Here is an 11,013-nt window from a genome sequence, read left to right as displayed (position 1 = left end):
GGACCTAGTTTGTCCACAATGGTGTTCAACCAAGGTACATCTAACACCGGTAGTACACCTTTCAAATAGCGATTTTGGGAATTGACTAATTCAGAATTCGTGCCTCCGTTAATTGTTTCTATGCTTTTGACTCTTTTAGAAAAACTCCAAGAAATAGGCATTAACATTGGGATTGCAGAACCCACTGTCTTTAATGAAGGTAAGCCCAAATCATCTTTGTTGTGGATTCTCTATTTCTCTTCTCGCATCTTAATCTTCAAACTCTCCTATAGATAGTCCTATGAAGAATTCAGATAACGAGGATCCCTTTCATGATAACGCCTTTGAGGTGTCGGACGAACGTTCATCTGATCCGGTACCGGTCCCTTTGGTATCTAGCGATAGGTAGTTTGACGATACATTGTTGGAACAAACTCGTCATGAGGCCGTCTAAGCGCCCGCCGAGCCAGGTTCCTTTGTAGGACCAGTCGTCGAGACTGATGCAGACACCACTGTTGAGATGTCTGAGCTCAAAAGGGTCTCGATTTTTAGCAAGTGGTAGGAGCTATCGTACAAGCTCAATCATCAATTGTTCTGACTCATCTCCCATCATCAATGACTGAAATGACTATCGTAGGCACGGGGACTACTCTGGTTGAACAAGTTGTCGGACCAATTGAGAAAGTTGATACATCGACAGCTGCCTCTCTTGCAACGCCTCCACTAGTTCTTGAGGCTGGGCAGATGGAACCAAATGCTGGATATCCAGCTGAGGAAACTTCTACCAGTACTGGTAAGCTCCACCCCGATACTTGAAGATATTTGACTCAGTATTTCAAAATATTTGACTCTTACTTTTCCTTGCAGGGATATCGTCTCAACTTCATGATCTTGTTAAAATGTTGTTACTAGATGACGATCCAAATCAGGTTGTCCTCTACATGGAAGTTAGCAACTTTTTCACTTTTGTGGGCAAGATGATCGATAAGCTCCTCCATAGTGGGGTCTCTTTCCGTCAATTCAGGCCACTTCTTGATCTAAAATTGATCCCAATAGGGAAAATTGGATTACCGCACTTAGCCAAAGCTGTCACTGATGATTTGAACCGTCTAGAACTTGATTTTCAAAGACTTAAAGAGTTTCAAGATACAGGTGCTTCTTCATATATAACTACTCAGATGGAATCCCGGCTACAAACATGACGTGATGCGCAGGCATTAGTTGGACCTGAGGTCCAAACGCGCTAGAGAAAAGTGGATAAGATGAAAGCCGTCCTTACTGATAAGTTACAAACTCTGTGCAATATCGAGTCTTCCCTTGCATCAAGTGTCGGAAAAATAGCGCGACTTAAACAGGAGCTTCAAGCGAAAGAAGAAGCTTGGGAAATTTTAGAAGTAGCCAGAGTTGACGAAGAACACGGCTCGGAGATGGTGTCTAGGGAGTTAGAACTTTCAAAACAGGAGGTGACCAAAGCAAAAGAAGAGGCTGCGAAGATGTTAGCTGCTAATGAGGAGTCTATGAAGGTTACATTGTAGGGTGAGCTCGAACAAGCTTATATGGAGGAGTTGTCTAAGTTAGAGCAACAAGTCTGTAGTCACAAGATCGATGTAGTCTGATTGTAACTCAAATTTCATTAATAGAAAATGTTTCCTTTTTGCTCATGATGTCTCATTCTGTTCGGAATAAACGACCATAATACTTATAGAATTTTTGGTAAACCCTCAGCCATCAACGATTTTGATGAGCCTTTACCGATTACTGTTTGAATCGGACTAGCATGCAGATTGTCTAAATCCGTTCCACATGTAACGTTATGCTAAGAGAGTTAACTCTCTTAGTGCTATAATATTGAATATATAGACTTTATCTTTCTCATAGGAGTAGACTACTCGGCAACGCGTGTTAGGCGCTGACTTAGGCTTTGGGATAAAATTCCTCAGACTCGGATTCTGGTGTCTTTTTCAATCGAAGAAAGACTAAACCGGCGACGTGTATTAGACGTATACTTAAGATTTTTGGCAAATCCCCAGCCAATAACGGATTTGATGTGCTTTTACCGACTACCGTTTGAATCGGGCTAGCATGTGAATTATTAGAACCTGTTTCACATGTGATGTTGTGCTAAGAGAGTTAATTCTCTTAGACTTAATGGTATGACTTCGAATATATAGACTTTGTCCTTGTCATGGGAATAGACTACCCGGTAATGTGTGTTAGGTGCTGACTTATCCCTTCTTAGGCTTCAGGATAAAATTTCCTGTACATGAAATGTACGGATTTGGAGTTGAGAATTGTGTTTTTTCTAAGGGTAAAGACAAACCCGGTATTAGAGAGGAAGAATTTTATATTCTATCTCCTATGACTGAAGAGGAAGAAATTTATATTCTATCTTCAGGTCTTCTTTTAGGGTAAAGAAGAACCACCAGTGGAAGAGGAAGAATTTTATATTCTATCTCCCAAACTAAAGAGAAATAATTTTATATTCTATCTCCAGTTACAAAGGATGCTTAAGGTGGGATCTCAACCCCCCAGAATCCAGAAAGGTAAAACTAAGAGTGGGATATCCACTCCGAGAATCGGAATGGTTCAAGCAACCCTAACTTTTATAGGATTGGTTGCTTAAACCGGAAAGAGTTCTTCGTTTATCGAAGTGAGATTCGGACTTCGGTCCTAACTTTTATAGGTTTGACCGAGTGGGTTGGAGGTAATCCTAACTTTTATAGGTTTGATTAAAAGTGGACCTCTCATTTATGGAAAGAATCGAGAGGGAATTCTAACTTTGGCCCTAACTTTTATAGGTTTGACCTGAAAGTAAAGGGAGTGGAATACATATAACAATGAGAATGCCGACTTGTACTACCACTCCATGGAGGATTTCGATGTTAAGTGATCAGGACTTAACACGTCAAGTTTGAAAATTGCCAAAATTAGCGGATAGGAATTTTGGTGAACCAACCGTCAATTGATTTGATCAGTGAGGGATTTTGTGAGGAAAGATAGATCGTCAAAATGGTCAAATTTTGTCTTAGCAAAAGAATTTATGAGAGTTGGTGAATTCGATATCAACAATAAGATATGCTCCAACTATGAAGACATTCAGAGTCCAAGTGTGGATTTCTTATTTATTGCTTTTATAGTAACTGGGTTATCCCTAAGAATACCACATGTAGTATTCTTCCGGGAACTTTCCGATACATGGGTTATCCTGAATGTACTAAGGGTAATACATTTTTAGGAACTTACCGTTTATCGGTATCATAAGCCGGGCGTCTTCCTTAGTAATAAGGCGATATGCACCATTTGAATGCACTATCTCTACCACAAATGGTCCTTCCTATTTAGGTTTCGAACTTGTCTTTCTTCTTGGAATTAAGGATCATCAGCTGTCGGACAGCTAAGACCAAGTCTTCTTCTTTAAAACTTCGTTGTTGAACCTTTTTATCAAATGCTTGGAAAATTCTGGCTTGGTAGAACTCAATGTGCTGTTGAGCTTCCAAGCGCTTCTCATCGAGCATCTCTAGTTCTTCGAGCCATTTATGATGTCGTTCTTCGGTCGTCATCTAGGTTGCGAGAACAATTCGAAGAGATAGAATTTAGATTTCCAATAGAAGGATTGCTTCACACCCGTATACCAGAGAATATGGGGTTGCGCCAGTAGGCGTGTGAACTATGGTGCGGTATGCCCATAGAGCTTCACCGAGTTTATCATTCCAATCTTATTTATTGGTCTTCACAAGTTTTGACAAAGCTTTATGATAGTTTTATTAAAGGATTCGGCTAATCCATTTGCTGTGAGATTGTAAGCTATCGACGAGACGTCTTGAATTATAAACTTCTCACGAAACTTGATGAAGGACTGAGGACCGTTGTCATGTATGATTCACCTTGGGACACCATACTGGTAGATAATATGGTGCTTAATGAATGCAACGACGTTGTTCATCTTTACTTCTTTGAGCGGAATCGCTTCAGCTCACTTGAAGAAGTATTCAGTAATCGCCAGGATGAATCAATCACTTTTGACCGACGGGAGAAAAATAAGACCAATAATGTCCATTCCCCAAGTCTTAAAAGGCCACGATGTGGCTGAAGGGTGTAAATGTTCTGGGGGTTGGTGCATATAATTCGCGTGCACTTGACATGCATGACACTTCCTGGCGTACGCCATTGCGTCTTTGATCATAGTTGGCCAAAAGTATCTCATCCTTCTGATACGATCATAAAGTTGAGACCAAGTTGGTGTGCACCACAAACTCCTTCATGGGTCTCCCTAATGACCTCTTATGCTTATTTAATCGATAGGCAACGTAATAGTAAACCATCATACCCCCGACAATATAGTGTTTGACTCTCTGTGTTATAGTAGAATCTCGGTGCTCTATGTCAGATTGAGTCTCTTTCCTTCACGTCTTCTGGTAAAATCTAGTGTAGGACATAGTCTATGATAGGAAAATGCCAGTCTCAGAATTCGAACTCAACTTGGATTGAATGCACTTTTTTAATATCCTCTTCTTCATCATCTACATCGTAGATTGGTACGAAGAGCTGGTGAGTTCTCACCGTAACAAATTGTTCCGTTTCGAGAGGCTGTGCCAGAGATACTACTAATACTGCTAGTGCATCTGCGTAAGTGTTCTGTAGACGTGGAATGTACTCAATGAAGAATCCTTCGAACGATTCTGCCATCTCGACGGTCATCTTATGGTATGGTATCAAATCCTGTTTTCTGACTTCATACTCCCCTTGAACTTGTTTGATTACCAGTTGAGAATCACCGAAAGCTTCAAGATATTTGACCCCTAGCTCTTTAGAAAAACTGAGCCCGATAAGCAACACGTTATACCTAGCTACATTGTTTGAGAACAGCTCGGTCAGTGAGTAAGCTCGAGGCATTACATGTTTTCCTGGGGAAACTAAGACAACTCTAACTCCGAAGGAGACCTTAGAACATCCAGGAGCACTTGCTACATTAGTTGCTCGAGAAGCACTATCGAAGTACAAACGCCACACCTATTGATGGGAAGTTTCGTTGGCTTCGTGGGTTTCATCTGATAGATCGTCATACACCTTGGTGGTATCCGCGGTTAGGTTAGCTGCCAGGTTATCACAAATAGCTTGTCCTTTGACTAACTTTTGTTGTTTAAAGTATAGGTCATATTGGGACAGAAGCAAGGCCCATTTTGCTAACCGCTAATTCATGAAAGCCGGCTGCGTCATGAACACCTGGACTGGGTTAACATTGGAGATGATGTAAATAGTCTGTCTGACCAAGTAGTGCCGTATCTTTTGAATAGCAAACACCAAGGCGAGACACTCTCTTACAATCATTGGATATCGAGATTCGGCACCTACAAGGGTCCGGCTTAGGTAATATACTGCCTATTCGTGACCGTTATCGTCATCTTGTGCAAGCAATGCACTTAACGAGTAGCTCGTCACCTTGACATAAATCAAGAACGGTTTACCCGATTTTGGTGCAACGAGTACAGGGGGTTTCGAGAGATATTCTTTAATATTCTCTAACGCTTTTTGACAAGCGTCGTCCCATACGAATGATACCCCCTTCTTTGTGAGCCTGGAGAATGGTTGACATTTTCCCGAAAGGTTCGAGATGAACCGACAGATATAAGCCAACCATTCTTGTAATCCTCTGAGTTCCTTAAGGTTTCTCTGGGGTTGCAACTTGTTAATTGCCTTCACTTTATCTGGGTCGATGTGAATACCTTTGGTGGTGACAACGAATCCAAGGAATTTACCGCTAGACATTTCGAGGAAAGATTTGGTGGGATTTATCTTCAATTGATGAGTCTGCATCAGGTCGAACATCGTCTTCAGGTCTTTGATGTGATCATTCTTATCACGACTTTTCATGACTAGATCGTCCACATAGCATTCGATAGTCTTCCGGAGATGCTCCTGGAAAATTTTTGACATAGCTATGATATGTGATACCTGTATTTTTTAAACCGAATGGCATAACCGTGTAGCAGAAAACACCAAGGGGTGTTCTGAATGTAGTATGTTTTTCATCATCTGGGTGCATCTTTATTTGATTATAACCAGAAAATCCGTCCATGAAGGACATTCTCTCAAACCCATGTATTATCGATGATAACATCCGTGATGGGAAGCGGGAAATTGTCCTTCGGTCAGGCAATGTTAAGATCTCTAAAGTCGATACAGATTCTGATTTTCTCATTCTTCTTAAGGACTAGGACAATATTGGCAAGCCATCAGGGTGTTGCTCCTCCCTGACGAAACCCGAGTCGATAAGCTTTTTAACTTCAGACTCGATCACCTCCATAATTTGCGGACGAAACCGTCTTTACTGTTGTTTGACAGGTTTAACATCTGGCTTAATATTGAGGTAATGTACGGCCACATTCGGATCGAGTCCTGGTATATCCTCATAATTCCAAGAAAAAACATCGATGTACTCCCTAATGAGGGCAATTAACTCTTCTTTCTCATTTAGCGGGAGGCTGTCACTAACAAATATCGGCTTCGAATTATCTTCGTCATCCATATTCACCTGGATTACTTGGTCCTTGGTAGGGGGTTCCCTTTGTTCAAATCTATCACTGTACTGCATATTCAGGTGATGAACCCAAGGATCTTCCCAAGTTGGCATTTCATCATCTTCCTCTGTTATGGCAGGATCGACCATAGCCATGTTCGACATTAGTCTTTTAAATATTTCCCTAAGACTAGCATCGGAGTCCCAGTCTGAAGAATCGGAAGAATATCCACCTTTACCCTTGTTAGCTATTTGATCAATGACCTGCCAGCAGCATTCGTCATCAGACGAGGAGACATAGTCTAAACCTCTTCTGTAAATATAATAATTATCGGGCTTTTCTTTTGGTACATAGGCCATACAAGGTGGAACTCGCAGACCTCGACCAAAACAAAGACCTTCTCCGAGTGCGAAGTCATATCCGTATCTCTCCATGAGATTACGCGCTTTTGTGTTATATCAGAACAAATGAAGGCAGGTTTATCGTCATCGTCATCTTCTTCCAAGAAGTGGTCTAGTATCGAAAATTCCTTCCCTTTCCCGTAAATAACTTCCTTGTCACCCCCTACCTTTGCGGGAATGACAAGTGTTGTTCCGAACGAATCATGAACATGCTTCTTCATCATGCAAGACGATTGAAGTGGTACATATAAGTTAGGATCGTCATATAACTCTTTCATAATGTTATCAAGACACAACGAGTACTCTAAATTATCATTTATTGCTACTTCTTCGGCAAGTTGCCAATTACAACTACTATCTGATGATTCTCTATCATCAATATTGATTACAATTGGTACAATGTCATTAAGTACAAAACCACCATCGTTTTTAAACCCAGCTTCGGTATCAGCTTCTTCTCCATTGTCCGTACCTTGGGCCGATGGTTCAGTATCAGATTCTGCAACATAAAGAAGGAAGTCAGTAAAATAATTTTCTAACCCCTTAAACGGTTGCTTATCCGTGACCACCGTCTTGACTTTATTCTTGGTGTCCATATATTTGAGACATTGATGAAGGGTATAAGGGACTATAACATTATCGTGGATCCATGGTCGACCTAACAGTGAGTTATAAGAAATCTCTGCGTCGATCACATAACATGTGACTTTCGACTTCAAATCTCCGACCTGGCACTTTACTCAGATTTTACCCAATGGTCTGGACCCACTAGTGTTGAATCCGTAGATCATAGTGTCCATGGAGGCTAGCTTACTAGCCGGTATTCTGAGACCCCACTAGTGTTGAATCCGTAGATCATAGTGTCCATGGAGGCTAGCTTACTAGCCGGTATTCTGAGACTATACATCAACCAGAGTTACATGATGCTAACAGTGGAACCCGGATCGACTTAGACCCGGTTGACAACGCTGGAGCCAATGTGTCTGGTGAAGTACAAGGGCCGGTCATGCTTTGAATTCTTCATTTGCATGTCCTCTCTGGTGAAAGAAATGTAGGAAAAGTGGTGTGCCGCGAGGTTACAATGTTGGACTGGCGACTCTGGTTCTTCAGGAGATGGTTTGATCTGAGTCAGGATAACATCAGAGTTGGCCAAGGCTTCTTGTAGCGCTTCCCTTGTGTCTTTTGAAAGAAGTAGTAGCTCATATAAGGTTAATCTGGCTGGTATATTAGCTAATTGTGTCATAATGTCGAAGCAATGCAGAGTACTTAAGCTCTCCAGTTTATCTCTTCCAATCGGTTGATTGAATCAAGACTGCTTTGGGTTCTGAACCTCTTGGTATAAAGGCTATTTCCCCTTTTGTTGAGTCTTCTTCGCAACTACGGGTGCTGGTGGAGTTATGACCACTCCCATTTCTGCTAATGTCTTGGAGGGAATGGATTTGGTTACTCCCTGCTTAACTAACTGCTCGGAGGCATCCGGATATTTGAAATAATATTCATTTCCACTCCGAGTTGTAAAGGCTGATTCTTTGTTGGTTACAAAGACCTCTTGTTCATCTTCAGAGAGCGGGAAAGCAGGGAATCTTTCGTCATCTTCTCCTGGAATGGCAGAGGCTCCGCAACAGGACTTTTCCTTGCCTTTTGATTTCTTCTTGGATGATGATCCGACCCACTGTTCATCTTCAATCAAATCGGAATGAACCCAGAGAATCTCACCATTTGGGGCTGTGTGTGGCACAAGTCCTTTCTGGCGTTGTTCGTGAGGATCATCGTTGACGGTCTTCACCGCTACATTCGTTATGGTTTCTGGCTGAAACCAATTCAAAGGAACAGACCCGAAGCTGATCGACACTGTGTTTGTGCCCATCTTCTTCTCCTTAGACTGTTTTAGAGTAATGACCTCAACGACGATCAAGGCCTGGATTTTATCTTTAAGCGCGTAACATGACTTGGTAGGGTGGTGAACTGCTCTGTGGAACGCGTAGTATTTTAGGTCATTAACCCTTTTAGCGTCTTCCTGATCTTGGATCGGAAGTAACTTAATCTTGTGGTTCTCTATGAGGTATTTGAAAATACCGGGGACTTTGTCTTCTTTAAAAGAGTAAATCTTCGAGAATTTCGATTCTGAAGCTTTCTGCTTTTGAGGTTGACGTTGCCACTGTGACTGCTGAGACGCCTTTGGCTGTTGTTGTTGTTGTTGCTGTTGTGGTTGCGCTTGCAACTCGAACGTTTGGTTTGCATCCACTATGTTTACTTGTGCCTTTCCTTTACCCCGAGGAACAAAATTCTGCTGTGGGGTATTAATCGCCGTCTGACCCTTTTTAGCCTTCTTCCTTTTGAGGAAGCGTTCGACTCGTTCTCCTCGTACTTTCAAATCCCTCTGGGTTTTGGATGGCGCCATTCCCATGACTTCGAGGATATCCAACGAAAGATTATTATGACAAGTTTTAAGGATGAAGTCTTCGCTGATCGGATCTCGATAATTCATTATCTTGTTCTGGAATCGTTTGACAAAGTTCTCGAGTAACTCTCCATCCTTTTGTTTCTCATCGAATAACATTCTGATTGAAACCTCGGTGTCGTCATTGAAGAAATTTGTGAGAAACATGTCTTTCATGTCGTCCCAACTGCTAATACTCCCTGGCTTAAGATGATGATACCAATTGAAGGCTGCTCCGCGAAGAGTGCCAACGATTGACCATACCATCAAGGGCTCATTGCTGGAGATTATTCCCAAATGAGACTTAAAGTATATTAAGTGCTGAGTAGGGCAACCCTTTCCGTCAAACGGTGTGAAGTTGATCAAATTAAACTTCACCGGATACGGGATTGATTCCCACTCTCTTGGGTATGGACACGGTATTCTGAACTTCTTTACTTCCTGAACGCTCATCAATGCATTGATTTTGCTCTCCAAGTCTCTCATCTTCTTATCCTCGCTTGCATCTTTTTTTGAGCGACTCTAGGGAGAAGTGACATGGTCCTTTGTATTGTTATCATCCGAGGGACCACCCCAAGCATTGTTGTCAATGGGAGGGATGTGTATATTGACATTCTCTTCCGCTTCTCGATCACTATCAATTTGGTTAGGATTATTATGACGGCTGGACTCTCCCTGCTGATTCGTCAGTGTCGCGATTTGTTGGTCATGCATTTTCCTCATCTGTTGCATAGCCATTTCCATTTCAAACTTGAAATTTTCTTTCTGCTTAGCCAGGGCATCCACGAGAATTTTAGCTATCTGCTCGGTGTTAATCATGAGTGACTCATAAGACTACCCTGCGCTTGATGTTGTATCATCAGAAGCCATTGCTGAGCAAGCATCTGAGCAAGCATCTGACGTTTCGTCATCTGAGGGTAGTCCCTTTTGTATTCTCTGGTAATCCTTTCGTCTACTGGTCCCCGATCGTAATCAAGTTATACGCTGGGATACTGTCAAAAACTGGTCAGAACTAAAGTGTCGTGTCGATCTCCCTTTACCGGTCATGTTGACAGACACTTCTGGAAATTCATCATTCTGAGCGGCTGATTTCTTTCTACGAAAACGCCTTGGCTTGAACTTGGACGTTCCGGTGGAGATCCTTTCAAACACTGAAACTCTCTTCGGGACAGTCTTGGTACAGCAGCATTCTGACAACACTGCCTTGATGATCTTAGCACACGGACAATGAGAATCCGTTTCTCAACTATTTCTTTTTCGGGATTTGTTCGTACCCCCGGCTCGATAGTACAACTCATCAGTATGATGATTGGAGCAACCCATCGTGTGTTAGCATAACTTCCCAGGTATAACGTCATCATCAAACGAATACGCTTCCCTCTGGGAACTCGACACTTTGTTAGCGTCTTCAGGAGTCACATGTTTGAGGCTATGTTTTCGTGAGCGCAGGACCTCAACAGGCTCCTGGACTTCGACACGCAATCCAATATGGTTAGTTATAGGGATTTTCCTATCTTGCGCTCATTTCCACTATTTAGGAGGACGATTACGACCCCAAACCTGATAAACCGCTCGAGATTCATTCAATGGGCATAAGCGCTCTTTAATCGGGGTTTTGCCTCGACCCGCGTGCGATGGTCCGAGACGATCCGTGATCTTCATCTTAAATCAAGAT

The sequence above is a fragment of the Asparagus officinalis genome, chromosome 3 (assembly GCF_001876935.1).
Source record: "Asparagus officinalis chromosome 3, Aspof.V1, whole genome shotgun sequence".
Taxonomy (NCBI): Eukaryota; Viridiplantae; Streptophyta; class Magnoliopsida; order Asparagales; family Asparagaceae; genus Asparagus; species Asparagus officinalis.
This window is presented reverse-complemented; position numbering follows the sequence as displayed.